Raw genomic sequence first — 19866 nt, 5'->3', positions numbered from 1 at the left:
CAGCAACATCCTGCCTTTGCTCAGCTCTGGGACTTGGATCAAGTCTGGAAGGTCTGTGTTGCCTCATAGAACCATGGAACGGGTTGGGTTGAAAGAGACCTTAAGGCCCACCTTATCTCCACAAGAAAAGGGGAGCAGTGGGAGTTAAATTTGCCACTGGGTTTCCAGGGCTGGAAGAACAAAACATCCTCGCAAATGGTGGCAGTATGAGTACTAAAGGCGTTTACAATCCTTACTGAATCAGCAGGTGCTTCCCAACCTTCCCAGCTGCCACCAGGAGGGTGGCACCACACTGACCCCTGTGGCCCACCCAGCCTCTGAGGCAGATGAGCTGAGATTCACATTCTTAATTTGTAAGGCACCTAAGGAGTCTCCAGGGATCAAAGTCACTACAAGATGATAAAATGTAAGTGCCAGGAACCTCTAGCCCCAACAGGGGAAAGAATGGATTTGCTTTTCCTCGAGCAGCATGCCAACCTAGAAGAACCAATGTGAAGCATCTGTGCTGGTGGGGAAAGGGAATTTTTGCTGATTTCAGCTTTCTTTTCATCTTCAAACAAAACGTCTTGTGTTTCTTTCTCCACAGCAGGTTTCAGAAGCTTTGATTTGTTCTTTTCTCATCTCTAATGCATCTTTCCTTTATAACTTTGAAACCAATACATTTTTAAAAAGCCTTTGGCTTTTGGTTTGCTTTTTAAAAGAGCCAAAGCAAAATGCTCTTTATGAGATTCCCCTTCCACCAGTGTTTAACCAACATTTCCAGAGAGCTAAACACAAAACCACAAACTAGGGGTGAAGCTGAAGGCATGCTCCAGGGACTGCAGATCCTGCTCCAAGGGCTCAGAGCAACGCTCCCCTGGGAGAGGCAGAGGTGCACAGGGGCCTCAGCCCTTGGAGGACAATGCCAAGTCAAGTGGAGCCAAGCAAGAACTTTAGGCACAGAAAGCTCAGTCTGAGCCTGGTTGCCAGAACTGACACGAACTCAACCAGTTGCTCGGCAGAGAGGTGGAGGGGGATCTCCATGACCCTGGACAGCTACAGGCACTGGCCACCCAAAAGAGATCCTTAATTGGTTCCAGTTACCCCTTTTAATGCTGTAATGAAAAGAGTTAATTCAACACACATAGATTTAAAAAAATACTAATAACCAAGTCAAATGAGGAATTTGCAGCACATTACAGAGCCCCAGCAATCAAATGGAGGAACCAAGTTTTTCACTGTCAAAAAAGGTTAAAAAAGAAAAAGAGAGAACAAATTATTTCTTTTCCGTAGAACATCTCAGGAATTTTCCTGGCCCAGCCCTGCCACACAGCCCCACACCTGTCCCCAGCCCCACCACCTGTGCTGCCGGAAAGCCTCCTGGGAGAGGCCACACTGCTGCTCTAAATCCCAAGCTGCAGCTCAAATCCCTCATTAGTGAGTGTGCCTGATGCCTGTGCACTGTTGCCTGCCACACACTTTGTTACCCACACTGATTTTTTAATCTTCCATGCTTTGTGAACTGGATAATTTTTTTTCCAGTCACCATGTGATTGAAGCAGATGGATGGAGCAGAAGAAAAGCATCTTGGAGTGGCCAGCAACTCAGCTCAGCCATTTTCATAGCTGGTAAAAATGAGAAAAAAACCAAATCCAAATAATAGACTCTCTTTCTCTCCTTTGCTGAGATTTAGTCTGGTTCCATTGCAGTTTAATCAGGGGTGAGAAAGCAGAGGCTGGTTCCAGTACTGCTCATCAGGGAACCATGGCCCATGTGTCAGAGCCAGACAGCAGTTTTCACTTGTTTCTTTTGAATCACAATAAATACAAAGCACTTTATAAAACAGTTTAAAAGAGGTAGCAAAAAACCCAGGGAGAGTTGTGCTTAGGTCATGGAGGGCAAACGTGCCTTACCTCCTCCGCTTCCTAGACTGGGAGTCCCATGGGGATCTCCATGACAGACAGAGTGTGTGGGGACACAGCAGGGAGGAGGATGAGGAGTTAATCAGCACTTCCAGCCTGGAAACATCACCCACCCCAGGCCCCTCCCTCCCCACCAGCTCCATGTGTTCCTCCATTGCCAGGGCCCATGGCTCGCAGGTGCCTGGCAGGCAGGTGTCAGCTCTCCCTTCTGCGCTCTGAGGCAGGAACAGGGTTATGAGCACCCTGCAGGACAGATAATTACACCCACCAACTCCCTGATTCTCCTCATCCATCCCTGTACCCACTCAGCTCCTCTCCATGGATCACCAGAAGTACACAAAGCATGTAGAGGGGTAAGGGTGACCAGAGAAGAGGGGGTCAGGCTGGCCTTTCACCCTCCTGTGCCATACAGCCCCACAGCTCTGCCTACAGCCCCTCTGCTGTCTGCCTGCAGCTCCCCAGCTCTGCCCACAGCCCCCTAGCTCTCTGCCTGGGCTTGCTGCCTTCCCCTGCTTCTATCAGGCCTTATCACACTTAATTTTACTCCTTCTCTCACTAACTGTCCTCTCTCTCTTATCTCTGCTTCAGAGCCAATATTTTACTCTCTCCCTCTTTTCTTCCTTATCGCTCTCTTTTTTTTTTTAAATACTTTCTGCATTCTGTGCTGCTCCCTCACTCTCCTGCCATTTCTCTCTGTCAAGAGCTCTTCTCTCTCCACCACGGCTGTGCTTCCTGCAGTCCCCTCTGCACACACATTTCTCCCTCACATTTTTACCTTCCTCCTCCCCTGGCAGAGTCTCATCCTGCTTCCACCACAGTGAGCAGCACACAGAGAGGTGGTCGGAAAAAGATCTTTGATTCCCTTTTCTCCTTTCTCCCTTCCCTCTCTTACCCCATCTCCTGGCCTTGTCCCTCTTTTTCCACCTCCACATGGGCTCTCCAGCCTTACCCAGCTAGTTTGCCATGAGACAGGGCAGGGACTTTGCAGTACAATCCCTGCTTCCAGGTTTTTGCAGGACACAGCAGAGGAGAAGGGAGCCCCAGAGGAGATGGCTGGGGAAGCAACCCTGCTTCCCCTCTCCCTGACCCTGCCAAGGTACACATAGCTCCTCCAAGAAAAAGCCTTCTGCTTTCCTCTCTTCTTCCTGAAGCTGTATCTGCATACTTATGATAGATTTACTGTGATTCTATCCGTTTATGATTAAAACCCATAAATTTTACTAGGCCTTTTTCTTATTTTCCATAATCCTCAGGATTCAAGGCAATCAAATTTTAACTGGAAAGCATGGGCTGTGCAGTTAGTCCCAGTGTAATGGGGAAGGGTTCATTTCCCAATCCACCCCCATTACTGGTGGTACTAAAGAAATATTGTCCTGTGAGATTTTTCCTCAATTCCCTTTAAAACAATGTCCTTACCCGAGAAAAGGATTAGAGAGGAACAGCACAAACCTTGACTAAAACACAGTGTGCTCTGCCACTGTGGTTTTTTCCCATCCTGAGGTTTCCAATCAGAGTTTCCCTGCAGATTTGGGTGGGTGCTGAGGGTCTCAGGGTGACCAGCCTGCAGTGAACAGGGTGGCAGGTGTGGGTCCCTGTCCGCTGCTCCACCTCAGCTCCTATCACCAGGCAGTGGGTAGCTCCAGCCCCTCTGGAGATTTCATCATGTGCCTGTTACGATCCAGGTAATGAGACATTTCATTCAAATGAGCAAATTTATTCCAGTGGCACTTTAATAACAAAATCAATTAAACTACATTTCCCAGCAGGGCTTTATCATATACTATAGCTACAGCATATTGCCTGGATTTACTAAATTCTCTCCCTGAAATAAAGTGCAAAGTTTAGAAGACGGATGACACCATTTGCAGCACTAGTAGGATAATACCCTAATAAATCCATGGCCACCTAGGCACTTCAGAGTTGTCACACACTGCACTCAGTGGCCACTGTGAACTTCCCAATGACAGCGAGAACTGGAATGAGACCTTTGTGCTCCAGGGGCTCACAGTGCAGATGTAGGGAGTGTGGGCTCTGAAGTCCAGCCCTATGTCAGAGCAACAAGGCATCCACACATACAGACTAGCCAGAGCAGAATGCCTACATGGGAATATCATGGACATGGGTATCAGTGCAGACTACCTTATCTGTGCTGGCTCTCTCCGAAAGAAGTGGCTCTGACCAGGCAGAATGGTGAGCATCCAGCTTGGACACCAGGCTTGCCTCTCCCAGCAAAGCTCTTCAGTGTCACCACCAAGCTAGCAAAGAGATGGGACAGTCAGGAAAGGCTGCTGGTCCTGCAGGCAGCATCCTGGAAAAGGCAGCTGACCAAGGAAGCACCCACATAAGGAGGCAGTTGCTGCCCTGCCCAGTGCTGTGCTCCCCTCCAGGCAGGATCCCACCCCTGAACCCTGCCCTGGGCTTTGTGGCTGCTCTGCCCCGGGCCATCCCTCTGACTCCCTCCCCATCTCCATCCCCCTCAATTACCGCCTGCCGCTTCATCGCTGTTTCCCGTATCGTCACACTTCAGCACCTTGCCTGACACGAGATTATGGCTCTTCCGTCCTCCATCATCCTCCCAGACCATCATGCATCAGCTCTCCAAACCCTGCCCTGCTCTCAGCTACTCCCATCTGCCAGTCAGCCATTTCCCACCAGCTCTCTTCTCCTCATCATCCTTTCAGACTGTGCTTCCAAAGCCTATCAGTGTTCCCCAGCCTTGAGTGCTGCGAAACTAATTAGCTCACTACAAAGATTGAGGAATAATTAGGGACTCCACTGAAAGCACAAAACTAGGGCATCTCGCCTTAAATAAACGCGAGCGAGTGTCTCTGCGCTCCGCTGACGGCCGCGATTGCTTCAGGCAGATGATTACTCTCACACTCCAGGCGTGTTCACCAGAGATGCCTCTGTCTCCATCTCCCCCTTGAGGCAGGTGCTTTCTGGGTTTTTTGGCTCATGTCCCTGCACCTAAAGCCAGCTCCTCCCCAGATCTCCACAGCTAGCCAGGCACCAAAGCAAGCAGGCAGCATTCCTGGAGATGCTGGTGCTGCCTCCTCAACAGTGCACCATCTCCATCTCTCTCTGGGGGTAAGCTAGAACCAAGCATGGAAAATAACAAGAAAAACATTTGCAGTTTCTTTTTCAGTTGCTTCTGCTGGGTAGAAGAGAGGCTAAAACAGCCTTTCCCTTGGGAAGCTCCACTGTGATGGGCAGGAGCCTGTCCTGCTACATACTGGAGCCCTTAAAAACCAGGGTGATACAAGAGGAAGATTTGGGGGCTGCACAGGTTCTTCTTCCTCACACACAGACCATGCTCGGGACTCCCCATGTGAGCACAAAGAAGTCCCTGGTGACACACACCCTCCAAGGAAATCCCCCTTCCTTCCTGCCTCCACCAGGTAATGAGCAGGAGATGGAGTTGAAGGTAGCCCAGATTGAGGCGTCCCTCTGACCTTCAGCACTCACTCATCTCCAGGCACTGTGAACCATCCCTCCTCTGGTCATTGTCTGTACCTGAGGAGCTACACAGAGTTTCGGCACTTACTAATGATATTTAATAACAACCTGGCAACTCAGCCCCTGCAATTCACCCAGAGACCTGAGGCAGCCTGATAATGTCCTCGGCCATTTGTGGAGGAGCAGGGGAAGGTGCAGCGGGACATGGGGAGACAAGCCTTGCTTTAAGCCCTTCGGAAGACCCTCTCCAGTTCCTGCTCCCTTTGAACCTGCTCAATGCAGGCTGACCGTCCCCCTCCTGCCCTCGCCTTTGGTGAGGAACGCTGGCGGCCACAGTGGAAAAGGACAAGTTCTCTCCTTAGGGACCAACCACCGAAGTACCTCATGGACACTCTGGTACTTCACACAGAGCCGCAACCCCTTCCATCAGAGGCCTTATGGCCTCGTGGGTTTGGTTTGTTCTTCTTAGGGTTTTCTAGTGACTCAGATCCCCAGCCACAGAAGGGGGCAGGGAAGAAGAAGTGGGAAGAGAGTCCTAACTTGGCAGCCTACACCAACCCTCATCTGATTGCATTCTGTAATGTGCTCATGTCCCTGCCTGCAGCAGGAATTGTGGCAGTGGGTGCCACTCCCAGATCCTGCTTGCGGCCACCAGCGAGGTGCATTTACTCAGCACACCCAGCACTGTGCACATAAAATTACACTGCAAATGCAGCTCCCTTTTCTCCAGCCCTGAAGGGTTAAGGATTTGCAGGGAGCAGGTGAAGTCAGGCCGTACAGGCAGGGCTGGATATGCTGTATCTGCACCCTCAGATTGGACTGAGCAGCTGCTTCCTTCTCCTGGGTGGCTGCTTAAAGGGACAATGCCAAGGTCGATTAGACCCAACCCTGGACCTACCTTTTCTCTTTTCTTTTTCCCAGGGCTTACAAGTGTTGACTATTCAAACAGATGAGAATTCAGGACAAAAAGCAAGAGAGCTTCAAACACCTTCATCTAAGAACCCCTCCCAGGCTGGCTGGTAAGGCAGCTCAGCATTGCCTGCTCCACAACAGCTCACTGGCCCACTGCAACCTGCTCCACAAACCACAGGGGAGGAGACCCAGAGCTTTTAAAATTCCCCTGCTTCTCTCTCTCTGTGTACCAGGATAGCATGTTTTCACACCCACTGAGTCTGCTCACAGCATGTAAATCCTCTGTGTCAGAGTCAATTTTGGGATAAAACCTCCACCTATGCCATCTTAAAACAGGCTGAGAACAGAGGCAGGGCCAGGCTGTTTGCTCTGGAGCAAACCCCCTTGGTTCTGCACCAGAGGAGTCCCTGGGCATTGCTCCAGCCTAGCAGAGGGCTGCCACCAGGCAGAAAGTTGCAGGAGTGGATGGGGAATGGGCTGCAGGCCCTCTAGCCCCCTCCGTAGCAAACCCCTCTGACAGGATACTCTTGAAGCCAAACCGCCAGTGTCTCCACATTCCTGGTGGCTCCAGGTGCAGGTGACTGAGCATCCAGCAAGGTTGTGCTGTCAGGACCCCAGCAACAGCACCAAAGCTGAGAGCATTCTTCAAAAGCAGAAGCATGATGAGGAAGAACATAAAATCACCTTAGACAAACAATCTTGCCCAGTAACAGAAGGATTCTGCTCTGGCATCTTTCAAGGAGAATGAGAAATGCCCTGAAAGTCTGGGATGGGTTGGGATCTGTGTGGAACCAGAGGTTTCTTCTGGCACAAGGCCCTCACAGATGGATGCTCAAGGCAGCAAACAGACAGACATCTTTATCCTGCAGTGCAAGTGGAGCCTTCTTGTCTTTCAAACACACACCTAATCATTTTTAAGATCTCTGCATCAGAACTATCTTTTTGATAAAACTAATCACAGGCTTAAATTACAGATAAATACCCGATATTAAAAGAACAGTTTGAAAAGGAGGAAAGGGGTAGTTTAACGGTGCTCATTTTCCCTGCTTTTCTATAGCACACATCTTGGGCTATTTAACTGTAGAGCTTATGGAGCTTCATTCTGACAGCTCTCCTTTCTTTCAGATGTGGCTTCTACAAATGTTTCCGCCGGTTTCTTTGCCCGCTCTGCCTCTGTTAGCCGAATTATTGCAGCAGTCACTGTATCTCCAGCTGAGCCTAAGAAGCAGGCATGCTAAGAGCTGTATGAACACACACAAAGGAATCAACCTGGTGCTTAGAAGGCTGGACCCAAAAGCATCTACACAGGGAATGAGGGACTCACAGGTGCCTGTGAAGAATCTGGGCTATAACAGCTCAACAAAGAAGAGGAGCTAAAAAAATAAATCAAAGCTGCAAGAGGCTCAAGAGGCCAGCTGAGGACAGAGGTCTGTGCCCACAGCTCTGCCGGCCCTTGTGCTGCCAGCCAAAGGGAATGGAGCTGCTGTTCAGCTGGCAGGAATGATCCAGCTTTAGGTGCTTTTAAGCACAGCACAATCCAGGCTCATACTGGCTTCTTCTGCTCTGCAGGGAACAATGGCTTTGATCAACAGAAGATTGCCGAGTTAATTGTAATGATATTCTAATAAAGCTGGGGAGATTAATTACGGCTCTTTATCAGTGCTGGCCCTCTGCCAAGGGTTGGCAAAATTGTTTGCCTCTGTTTCTTGTCATTTGAATTTAGGAGAAGAAAGGAGGAAGTTGGGCGCCTTGTTTTCCTGCAGCAATCAGGAGTGTGGCCTTGTGCCCTGCTCACGCTCACAGATCGCTGTGCTGGCGGAGGGGAGCGGGGGGGCACACAAGGAAAGCAAATGGAGAGTGACAGAGCAAACCAATTAGACATGATGCAGCACAATTACACTCCTAGTCAATAAGTGGGCTGGTGCAGAGAAGCACAAAGGATGACGTGCAGACCACAGATGTTGTTCCACAGTGGGCAAAACCGAGGCATGCTACACCTTCACAGGCTGGGGAAGACAGGACACACACACAGTGCTTGCCAGGAGGGCTCACAGGAGCAGTGCTGACATCAGGCAGAAAAGCCTCACAGCCTTCATTCTTGTTCATACCACACCAGCACAGCAAAGAGAGTGTCCAGAGAGCAGCCAGAGCCCTGCTAAGTGGCCTTGGGGAACATGAGACTCAAACCTTCCTATTTCATGTGACAAATAGCTCTTCCTTCCAGGGAAGATTTGGCAGTGCCCAGGCAGGTGAGAGACAGAGGAATGATCTGGGCTGGAAGGCAGCAGATCAATCAGGCAGAGCTGCCTGTCTCGCTCATGGAGAAGGGTCAAGAGGCCTTCCCTTCATCTGGCCAGCACGAGATGTGCTGGTGGAACAGGCTGTGAGTGAAACCAGGGAAGGAAGCGTGCTCCTCACACAAACCAGAGAGCTGAGAATTAAAATAATACCACTTGTTTTTCAGCAGGTGATACAGCAGTACCAGAAACTTCCTTCTGATGGGTCAGGGCTTGCAGCTTTGAGGAGGAAACATGTCACCATCTAACCCATGCCTCCTCCAAGGGCACCCATAGGACACGCAGCCAATCCAGAGGTATCTCCCTGGACAGCTCTAGGAATTGCCCTAGTAGCATTGCTACTGCTTGTGAACCATGAAAACAGATGGGAGTCTAGATTAAGATTTTAAGTATTACTCCTACCAAACGGAATGTATCCAGATTTTATGCACCTGAGACATGCTCAGGCAGGACCAGCCATGCAGGGTCCCTGCTCTCCCTGGGCAGTGGGGCTGGCATGTGGCATTCATCCAGGCTGAAAATTTGGCAAGAGTAGGCAGGGAGCACCAACTTCCATGTGCAACATGACCACTGACAACCTCTGGCTGCTTTTCCAAGTCCACTGAGCTCTTCTTGCCTGTGGAAGGACAAGAACATGACAGCAACATCCTCTCCGTGCTAAACCAGAGGACTCAGAGCAAGGTCACAACAGCCTAAGAGCAGGGTCCATGTTTTGTACCATCATCCTGATAACAATCCAGATAATTCTGTAGGGTTTTCAATGACCCATAAAACTATCTCACACCCGAAATGCTCCAACTGAGAAGAAAAATTGCTGATCTAAGTACTTTTTTCCTGGAACATGACAGAAACAATTACTCATTTAGGCTTTTGTAAAGACTATTGAGTTTGGTAAAATGTCGCTCCAGGGGCAAAATAATGGGGGGGGGGGGGGGGGGGAAGTTTCAAAAACATTTAAAAGCCCTACTTTTTTTTTTTTTTTTAGATAAAGAAACTCTGGTTTTTCTATTTCAGAACAAATCCTTACCCCGAATCTGAGTTTATCTTAAATACAAAGAAACAAACAAAACATTAGGAGAACCTTAACCAAGACGAACAACACCAGAAAGCAAAGTGTTGTAGAACCTTCCATAATAACCTTCCATCCCAAGAAAATTTGTCCTTTTATACAGATTCTGGGTGACCAAAGTATTTCAGCAGCTTAAGACATTCCTTACAAAGAAAATCTAATTTCCAGCTGCCTGGAGTCATTATCCCTGCCTGCAATGGGTCTGGTACCAGTCCCTCTCAGAGGGCCAGGGACAGCACCACCGCTCTGGCATGCACTACCCAAGATTCTCCATAAATAAAATCATCAGCATCAGCTCCCGTGTTCATTTCACAGGCGGCTGCTCTGCTGACAGGTTTCACACGCTGCTACTGTGTCTTGTCAGCTTTATACTCTCAGGCCAACGCCAGCTCACCAGCTCTGATGTATATACATAAAAATAAACAGCTCAGAAACCCCAATAAAGTGACAGATAACATAATGGGACCTGGCTTCAGAAAATAAGCTTGTTTATGGAACCTCCATGCCTCCAAATTTGATTTATGCCACACGGGCTGCCTCTTGGCAAGGGTTTGGGGAGCAGGGCTTGCTCGTGCTCACTTCCCACAGGCAGTGAGGGGACAGTCATTGGTTAAGAGCTGCCTTTAGGCTCCTGCTCTAAGACTGGCAGCATCAGTGTCGGGAGCAGAGAGCAGAGGTTCCCACAGGATTTGGTTGCTGTGATCTTCTTCCAGCTCCTACAGGTGCTCTGCATTTTTCCCAGAGGCTGCCTCCATCAGGTCCAGTACCTGCCCACCTCAGGGAAGCTCTGCTTATCCTCTCTGACCCTCTTACCTCCCCTCCTTGTGCTTTCTGGGCTTGCCCACGCTGTCTGCAAGCTGGAGGTAGCTGGTAAGAGCTCAGGGCTCCAGCAGCTGACAGAGCATATGAAGTTAAGCCAGACAGCGCCTAAAGGAGACCATGTGGGCTTCAAAGGGGAGAGCTCCTGATGGCACAAGTAGGTTCTCCTGGTAGCCTCTTTGCTCTGGGCTGCAGATGGTCCTTATTCAATCTCTTTCTCAAAGAGCTTCCTTGCAAACAGGGATAATCCTTCATTTGATGTTTGCTCCCTTGGATATCGCTGTTCACAGCAAGCACAAGTGTTTATTCTTGCCAAGCCATGTTTATTCTTGAGCCGCTTTGATTGTTACAGTGAAGGCTGGGACAGCTCTTTCAGTCAAAGTGCCTGTTTCCAGGGGGCTAATAATGAGAGGCTGTCAGTCTGGAGGCACAAGGGAAAATATTGCAGCCCCTCCTCTTCCAGCAAACAATCAGCCTCTGCCAGACCCCACGCTTTGCTCTTCTCAGTCTTTGATATGCAGCTGGGAGATCCTTCGCTCCTGCCTCGAGTGGAGGTGCCAATGGGACGCCAGCCTCAGCACCATTCCTGCAGAGGAGCACGGAGACTCCCAGGAAAAGCCACACAGATGCGGTGTATAAATGCCATGAGACCTGGGGGGTTCGGGCAGCCCTGTGCCACATGCCTGGTGTCAGGTGAGCCCAGCAGAACCTACCTGGTGCAGCTGGACTGCTGGGACAGACACACCAGAGCTCCTGGTGATGCCATGATGATTTTTTGCCTTTTCTTTTATACCTTTTTGCAACTTCTGTATTCTTAGTGCTTTTTGCCCTACATTCTTGGACTTGTCTGTTCAGCTAGGAGACTAAACATTTGAGAAGCTTCCTAGTTAGGGATCAGTGTGCCCCAGACCCCAAGGTCCTCTCCAGAACACATTCTGTAAACCAAGATAGAGCCAGCCAGGGGAAGGTTCCTTGGGGAGGAGGGTGGGCTCATTCAAGCCTCTCATTGGGGAATCTTTGATAGATGTGCTAATTAGTAAGACCTCTAATGTTATACCAGATCTTTTGGGGTGGGCATTGCAGTGTGCATTTCGGTGCATTTGACCTGGACGTAGTGCACCTAAGGATCCTTAAAATAAATATCAAGGTAAAATCCATTTTCCCCTTCTAACCATGTTTGACTCTTGATTTTAAGACCAGGGAAAGGCATCACTGGCCCAGCAGAGCATTTCAGAGCAACCCACGGGCACAGAGTTCCCGCTGCAGGGGGTGGGTCACGGTAGCTCCCTGCCATGTCCTACCCCGCATCTGGTACACCCTGTCACTGCACTCCTGTCCAGCTCCTAGGCTCCTACCTGCAGAGCAAACCCTTGGCTAACTGCTGCCAAGCATGGACCACACCTGGAGAGGAAGAATTCCCCTGCAAGATGCAGGATCACATATACAGATCTGCCACAGCACAGCAAGGGGACCTCTGGCTTGTGTGACAATCACGTGGCTCCCCATCTCCTTGTTCCAATCTCCAGGCCCTCATCCCATTCAGATTTTAATCAAACCTTACATTATTGCTGTCATTTGTCTGGGGCTTACAACTAAGGAGGGCTGTGGGGGAGGCTTCCCCTCAAATTAAATAATTAAAATGTTTTTCTCAGGCTAAATAATTTTAATTCCCCCCCCCCCCCCCCCATCAGACCAGTGGCTATAAATATTTAATACATTGCTTGCTTCACTGCATCCAGTGTGTTGCCATTTTAGAAATCATTTTACTGCACGTATTTTTCTTCTTTTAATTACTGTTGCCCAGTATCAGACCACTTCAATAAATAATCAAAGGCAGGGGGAGATGGGGCAGCCAGGATGCTTCAGGAGAGGTGGGCTGAGCTAACTGCATGGAGATGTGGGAATGGAAAGAAGGGATGCATCCCATCCTGGCAGCCACCCTTGCTCCTGCTTGGTGCTGACCCCCACCTCAATGCTGCAATCCTGGCAGCTGATTTGGGGTTACTGAAATGTTGCCTCTGGAACAGACACGGTGCTTATCCAGCTCCAGTGCAGAGATCCGTCCTGCCAATCCCTCCCTGGCAGGGGCCAGCAGGGAATGCCAGGGGACGGGTGTGAAAGCCGGCCAAGCGTGCACTGATACCTCCCCAGGACACTCCTCCAGCCGCCGGCAATCTGCGGCTGACGGACTTCCTGAGTTAGGCATCCTATCTCTCCTTTAAAAGCCCTCAATGGATTTATTTTTATTTTCTTCCAGGAATTTCTCTAATTACAAGGATAGCCCAAGTGCTTCTTAACTGTTCTCTGTCCAAACCAGCCACTGATTTCCAGGTAGAAGTGCCCTCCATGCCTGCAGTCATAGGTGAGGTCCTGGTGATGCTGGGTGCAGCAAGGGGGGATATGTGGGAGCAGAGGTCAGAAACTGACCCCCCATGCTACTGGAAGTTGTAAAGCTGGGAGCTCCAGCCCTTCACTGCATGGCCAGATCCTTCTCTCCCCACAGCCACCAGCTCACAGCCCCAGCAGCCTGGCAAGGAGAGAGTTATCAGCTCCTGCAGCTGCCACTGCAGCCAGCCTGGTGAATGGTATTAGCAAAAATGAATAGGAATACAACATGAAGCTAATAGGATCTGAGGGGAGCTTCTTAGACAAGTTGATTTCCAAATTGGACTGACTTTAACCTCACATAAATAAAAATGAACGCTTATAAAATATGGTGGAAAAATCCATAAGGGCAGATGAAGGCACTGATGCATTTTTCTCTCCCTCCTGCACTTGCAGTACAGAGCGGGGCTCTATGTGCTGCTCAGGATCACCCCGACCCTGCTCCAGATTAGTCCAGGTAGGTTGTGTCTGGGGCCAGACTCGGTCTGCAACAGCAAATGCTGCCCTGAGGTGTACAGGGAGGTTCACCAGCAAGGTTCAGGACCAGGAAAGCTCCCCTGGGCCAGCACCAAGCACAATGGAGCAGGCCTCAAGCAAGTTGGGGCAGGGGCTCAGCCTGCCTCACATCAGCACTGAGCTGTACAAACCCAGCTTCCATAGCCTGGGTGCCAGAAAAGGTCCCTCTCTAGTATCTGGACACTGCTTTTCACTAAATCTGGAAGGACATAACATCTCCACCCAGCCTGCCAAACTCAGCTTGAATTCACCACTGCTTCCGTAACACATAGCAGCAGGACAGGCACACATCACACAGGCACAAAGCCAGGAGGGTCTCACAAGCTTTCATTTCTTCAGGCAAACACAGCTAAAAGAAGGTCCTGCCCCAAAGGTCTTTAGCCTAAGCAGGTAATGGAAGAACAGCACGGGAAAACAGAGTCACTGCCTGACAGACAGGTGGTTCCCACACTTGTGCCCAAGCCATTGTCACCAATTTGGGACGGAAGCTGGCAAATGAGGGGTGAAGGGCAGGGACACATTTCTGTGGGGTGCCTCTGGGAGCTCCTCTTGCATCAAGAGGCACTGGAGCAGAAAGCAGAGAGCTGGGACACAATGGCGAGTGCTGGCAGGGGCTGTCACCGGAGGCTGAGTGACAGTGAGAAACCATGTGTAGAGAGGGACTACGAGGTTAACAGCAAAGAAAGCTGTGAAAGGGCTGGAGAGCAGAGACAGGTAACTGCTGTTTGCCAGCAGGAACCAGCAAAAGCAAGTAAAGCATGGGTGACACGAGCAAAATGACAGGCACAGAAAATGATCCTTGCAGCAGAGCTCTGAACAGGCAGGAGTGGGAGAAGATTGCATTTGTCAAGGCCAGAGAAAAGGATGTTGAAGGAATTGAGCCGTGAGATGATGACACTCTGGATGAGAGTTTTAGCTGTACCTTAGCAACCTGAGGTGAGGGAACGAGGCAGGCCAGCACAGCCCCCTCCACAGGCAACGCTGAACTGGCCACTGGAGCGGGGAAACCGTCAAGTACCCATGGGGTGCTTGCACATGGATGCTGAGATCCCAGTCCAGGCAGAAGATGGGTTCTGGGGAGCCCTTCTGAACCAAATCATCTGCTGGCATTATAAAGGTCTTCAGAAAGACAAGGCAAATGAAGAGGTAGACAGAAAACCAGGAAAGACGATCTGGGTTGCCAAGGGAGGACAGGTCTTCAAGAGGTCTGCAGGATAAGGGAAATGTTTTGCCAGTTCGGAGCTGTTGCCAAGGAGAGCTTATCAGCATCAGAGAAAGCAGGGCACAGGGACCTGCGCTGGAACCAGAGGACCAGAAATGGCCAGCAGTCACTGACAGCACATCCAAAAACCTACAGGAATTGGGGGGAAGAGAGGTGTGTGTGAGAGCTGATGGGGTGTAAGGTAAAAGGGAAACAAGAACAGGCCTGTCTAGGAAGGGAAGATCAAAGGGGAAAAAGGTAGGGAATCCCAATGAATGGAAAAAGTCACTGCACCCCCTCTGCAAGCTCAGCCAAGCCTCCCACAGGCATCAGGTGAGAGGCATTAGGAGCTAAAGCCCTAAACCAGCCAGCTCTGAAATGCTGATTACAGCAGCAGCTCCCCTATAAAAAGAGGTATGGCATCCTGAATATAATGCGGGCAATAACAAAGAGGAGCAGCCTTAAATATCCATTTCCTCCACATAAATAACACAGTCTGTAACTCTGGCATTACATGCAAATATTTACAGGGCAGAGAATCTACAAAAGATAAACAACTTCTAGGCTGCTTGGGACAGAGACAAGGAGTTCGGAGACAAGCCCCTCTTGCCCAACATAATCCAGGTTCCTGGAAAAGAGGGATGGGTCCAGGGACTTGGGAAACCAGCTGACACTTGGGGCCATGTGCCCCTCTGAAAACACAGGCACTCATTTGGTGCTTGTGAGATCTTTTCTCTGCTGCCACAGGCCAGCTTGAAGCTGGTTGCATGCAGGACCTGACGTTCACAGTGGGCTTTGCTGACAACCAGGGGGTGACCTCAGCTCCTGCCAGGAGATAACCTGGGGATGATGGAGGAACCAGGGTCCAGCAGCTGGAGGTCTGTGCTCACCCATAAAAGCCAGGCTTGGTCAACCCACCACCATGCCTATACCAGCAGGTTTCAGCTGATGGAGAGGGCAAACATCTCAGCTTCACAGGTGTTGCACTGGTTAGGAGTGTCCCTGCCTCCAGCCTCCCTGGCACTACTTGAACAGATCTTTGAGAAACACTTCGTTGCCAGACAACACCAACCCCAAGGAACCAGTCTCAAAGCTGTGAGCAGCCCTGGCAGCTGGGAAAGCAGGGCTTTCACACAACAGCTGCAGTGTTTCTAAGAGAATATAGTGCATGATTCTGGATCCATGAAAAAATGCAAAGCTTTTTGACCCATTTCAGGAGTGAACAAAAACAACAAACCCAGACCCATGTATTAAATCCTTCAAGGTTTCTGTGGCACTGAAATTCAGGCTCAAAGCAACTTTCTAGGAGCAAGGAATTCCCGCTGTGTCCCTCCTCTGCACTCACCGCTCATTATCCTCAGTATGGAAATTTTTCCTAGCATTTCCAGTAGGTGCTTTGAGCTGTTTTCAGCTCAAAACGTTCTGTGCAGTGAATCCAGATTGGACGTGGTAGGCAAGGATAACAGGAGGCTGGAAGCAGGAACAAAAATCCCTCACGACACACATACAGCATAAAGACTCCTCCAGCCTCAAAGGATTTACCACTTTCAGTCCAGACCTTGCAGCCTTCTTTTGAGCTTTCCTGGTCAAGAGTTTTATTGAATCTGGCAGTGTGGGCCAGTGCATGATCAGGGCTTTGGGGAGAAACATGTACACCCAGGAGCTCGGGAGCACTGCAGGATACGGCAGGCACCCAACTCACCTCTCCTGGAGTGTCAGAGCAGATCAAACACAAACCCACAAGTGGGTTCTTCTCTGAAAACACTGTCATGGCTGCTCCAGAAACAAAGGATGATTACAAGGGAGGAAGTCTCCCGCTGCCCAGGGGAAATCAGATCGCTGCTTTCATGTTTGGGCTGTTTCCTACCCGCGTCCTGGGAGCTGGCACCTCCCAAGTCAGTATGGCTGCAGCATGGGATGGATGGCTTGCCCATGGCCCCTCTCAGGGCTTGGACAAGTCCCCAGCTGTCTTGTAGGGCACTGGTGCAAGAGAAGGACTTAGAGGGGTTTCACAGCAGGCTCAGGCAGGGACAGAGACACAGATGTCCAGGGCAGATTGAGATGAAGGCAAGGGAAATTTTTCATAAAAGCAATGGATTTACCTTTTCTCTTCTCACCTCTCCACCTTAAAATGCAAGTTTCAAATACAAAGACATACAGGTCAAATTTAGAGACAAACTTCAGAAAAAAGAAGTGAAAATGAAAATTTCAGATCTAACTTATTTTCCTGGATGTTTCTAAAATAGAGCACTTTTCACTAAGGCAGTGAGGCGGCATGCACAAACAAGAAGTAAAATGAAATGACCCCAAACAAATGAAATGGATTTTCATGGTTTGTTTCTTCCTCAGGCTGTGTGTGAGGAGAAAGGGATCACTGTCAGTCACCCAGAGACATTCTTCTAACTGTTCTACTTCAGACACCACGTTGAAAAACTAAATTGTTCAGAGAGCTCTAATTGCAGCTCCGAGGTACCCTTCCCTTCCTTGGTATAGCACCACACTGGGCGCAAACTGCTGTTTTTCTACTGCTTTCCCAAGGGATACAGGCTCTACCTAAACCCAGAGATCATCATGTACCTATTGCCAACAGCACGTCACCTTGGGGGAAGAGAGTTTTACGAAAAGTGTGCACAGGTCTGTACACGCGCACAGGAACTTAGAGGGATGGGGGGAAGCACAAGAAATAATGAATCCCCCTGCACTCACTAAGTCCAAACAAATAGACTGAACTGGGAACCTGATTTGCATTGGTTTGATTGAAGATGTAATTTGCTGCTGAATAAATGTGGTTGCATCCAAATCAAACCTTTAGTCCCTCAGACATTATAACTCTTTCCTCTCTTTCCTCGGGCTTTGCCAACGTTTAAAGCTGACCAAGGATGATGTATTACAAGAAGGAACAGACTTAAATAAGAGAAGGACAAGAATAGATTATAAGGAAAGACTTTCCATAAGGAAGAAGGAGACAGTTAAAAACACCTTAGAGGAAAGGTGCCATCACTAGAATGATCCCAGCCAGCCCAGCCCCACATCCCACACAGCATCACCTCAGGATTATGGAGGTAGTAATACACACAGAGCTGGCCCTACATGCCAAGGGGTTGGGGCTCTTTTTCCAGCAGCCTCCTGCTCAGAGCACTTTACATCTACCACAGCTCCTCTTAGTCTGTCCTACAGGTGCCCAGCAGAGTAGGCAGCTCTCCTGGTGCCACCACATCAGCATGGTTGCTCAAAGCAGGGTACATGACATCCTATCCTCAGGGCAGGTGGGAGATGTGCAGGTCTCAGCACACATTGCTAGGATGGGCCTATGATAGAAATGCGAGCCCAAATTTAACGCCATCCAGATTGGGAAGCATTTCCTAGAGCTTTTCAGGAACTTAGAGCCTTGGCCCTGCTGCCTCTGTTCCAGTAAAGCCTGGTGAGATTCAGCACTTTCCTCCTCTGCTCGTATCTCCATGGCTTATCACAGATGCCCTGCTGCTGGAATTGACACTCAGATGCCTTCCTCAGGCTATTGCTGACTGGGTGAATCTGCTCCCCGTCACACACCCGCTACAAGCTGAGCTCCCTCACTTGTTCTTTCCTCCCAATCCCATATTTATGAGATCACTCCAAGGTCCCTATCAATCGCTCAGGCAGCCTTGGCCACACAGCAGCTATCAGAGCAGTGAGTCAGCCTTTCAGGCAGGGAGCAAAGGAGAACCAGGGCCCAGGAAGGACAGATTTACTGGGCAGCAGTGGAGTACGTGGCCCACATCCTCACTAGCCCCATCGCATGGGAGACCACAGTCGTTTTCTCTGCCTGCCCCCAATCCTTCTTGCAGCTGTCAGTGCTGAGTAGAGAAAACAGAAGCCAGTACAAAAGAAAGAAGAGTAACAGTACAAAAGATGAAAAACTGGGCATTATAGCCAGGAAGTTACTCACCTGTTACTGAGCAGGTTTTGGCTTTGCCCAGTGCCTGAAGCCCTGGAGACTCACAGCCATGCTATGAACACGCACCAGGGACGAGCATCTCCTGGGCATGAATTCTATCCCTGCACAGGCCTCACTGCTCCAACTGCAGCTTCCCAGTGGAATGCATCCCTGGGAAGAGCAAGGATGCTCACAGCCTCAATTTATGTGAGGGAAATCCATCACAAGGCATGAAAGCCTTTCACTGAGAACAATTTGTTGCAGGAGTTATAAACTGAGGTGCTGGGAAGCCAGTTGTCAGGCCAGGAGTGCTGCAGATTGGAAAGGCGGAGAGGACTGCCCCTGCCAAAGGGATGAGAGTTACCTAATGAACACTCACTGGGCAGGTGGGGCTGCAAACAGCATGTCTGGGCATGGGGGAAAGAAGGCAGGAGTGGGCAGCCTCGTCCCTCAGCGCTGCTCGTAGCCTGGAGTCATCACTCAAAAGCAAGGACCATGGTGCAGGCAACACCAAGGCCAGAGGAAGGGAGAGAGGGAAAGATTGATTATCACATAAATCAATTGCCAGGCACTGATTACAAAATAAACCACCAGGGCAAAGGTCAAGTGCTTTGTTATATCACCCAGCCCACAAAATTTATTTGCCCCTTGGGCCATCCATTCCTCTTGCCATCTATTACAGGGAGCTGCAGCCTATGGACACAGCCAGCACAGCCCTGCAGGCAGCAGCACAGAGCTTAAAAATCAGATCCAGCTGCCAGGACCAGGCAGGTACAGGCAGTAATCCTGTAGAACCTACAGAGCCACATCTACAACACTGGGAAAAGTGAAAGCCAAGCAGCCCATCCCTGCTGCAGGCACCAGTGGTGGCTGAGGGTGCTCACCAAGTCCTCTGTCACCACCAGCCCCCCTGGAAGCTAATCAGTTCTCCACAGCAGAAAGATCAGAGGGATGTGGTCTCCTCTGGAAAGAGCTACCAGGCCTGGCTGTGGCCACCATGAAGAGACTCCCATGGCCTTTGGCCTCAGGGTGCACTTACCATTTCTTTCTGGGCTCCAGCAAAGACCAAACATTTTGAGAGGACCAGCAACTTCCCAGCAGGCAAGCACGGCCTCACTCCAAATCAGATCTGTACCCAGCCAAGCTTTCCATGCCCACTTTCATCATCTGAGATCTGCATCCTTACAGGGAGAGCTGCAGGGAACATCTCATAGCACTCAACTGGAATTCAGCCTAAAAATCTTTATTTTTTATCCCCCCTTCCTTCTCTAACTTTATATTTTAAACACAGGCAGCAATAAGAGAAATTCCTGGGAGTATTGTTCATCTGTTTCCCATAAGCTGCTTGTCACCAACCATGAAAAAATTTTTCAGTCTGGCTCCCAAAATATAAA

General features: G+C 49.8%; 1 long non-coding RNA gene across 2 annotated transcripts in view; it reads right to left on the bottom strand.

Annotated features, from left to right (window-relative positions):
* The window catches only part of LOC138116443 (uncharacterized), a 47748-nt gene that overhangs the window by 1290 nt on the left and 26592 nt on the right, over positions 1 to 19866 (bottom strand). Inside the window, exons 2-3 of one of the 2 annotated variants that reach the window (XR_011154148.1) lie at positions 4041 to 4156; positions 3351 to 3569 (exon numbers count right to left, since the gene is read on the bottom strand). This is a non-coding gene — a long non-coding RNA (uncharacterized lncRNA). The remainder of the gene's footprint in view (positions 1 to 3350; positions 3570 to 4040; positions 4157 to 19866) is intronic. The other variant, XR_011154147.1, reaches the window with a different exon arrangement.

The sequence above is a fragment of the Aphelocoma coerulescens genome, chromosome 10 (genome assembly GCF_041296385.1).
Source record: "Aphelocoma coerulescens isolate FSJ_1873_10779 chromosome 10, UR_Acoe_1.0, whole genome shotgun sequence".
Lineage (NCBI taxonomy): Eukaryota > Metazoa > Chordata > Aves > Passeriformes > Corvidae > Aphelocoma > Aphelocoma coerulescens.
Note: the sequence above shows the minus strand (reverse complement) of the source record. Positions and strands in the feature narration are given on the sequence as shown.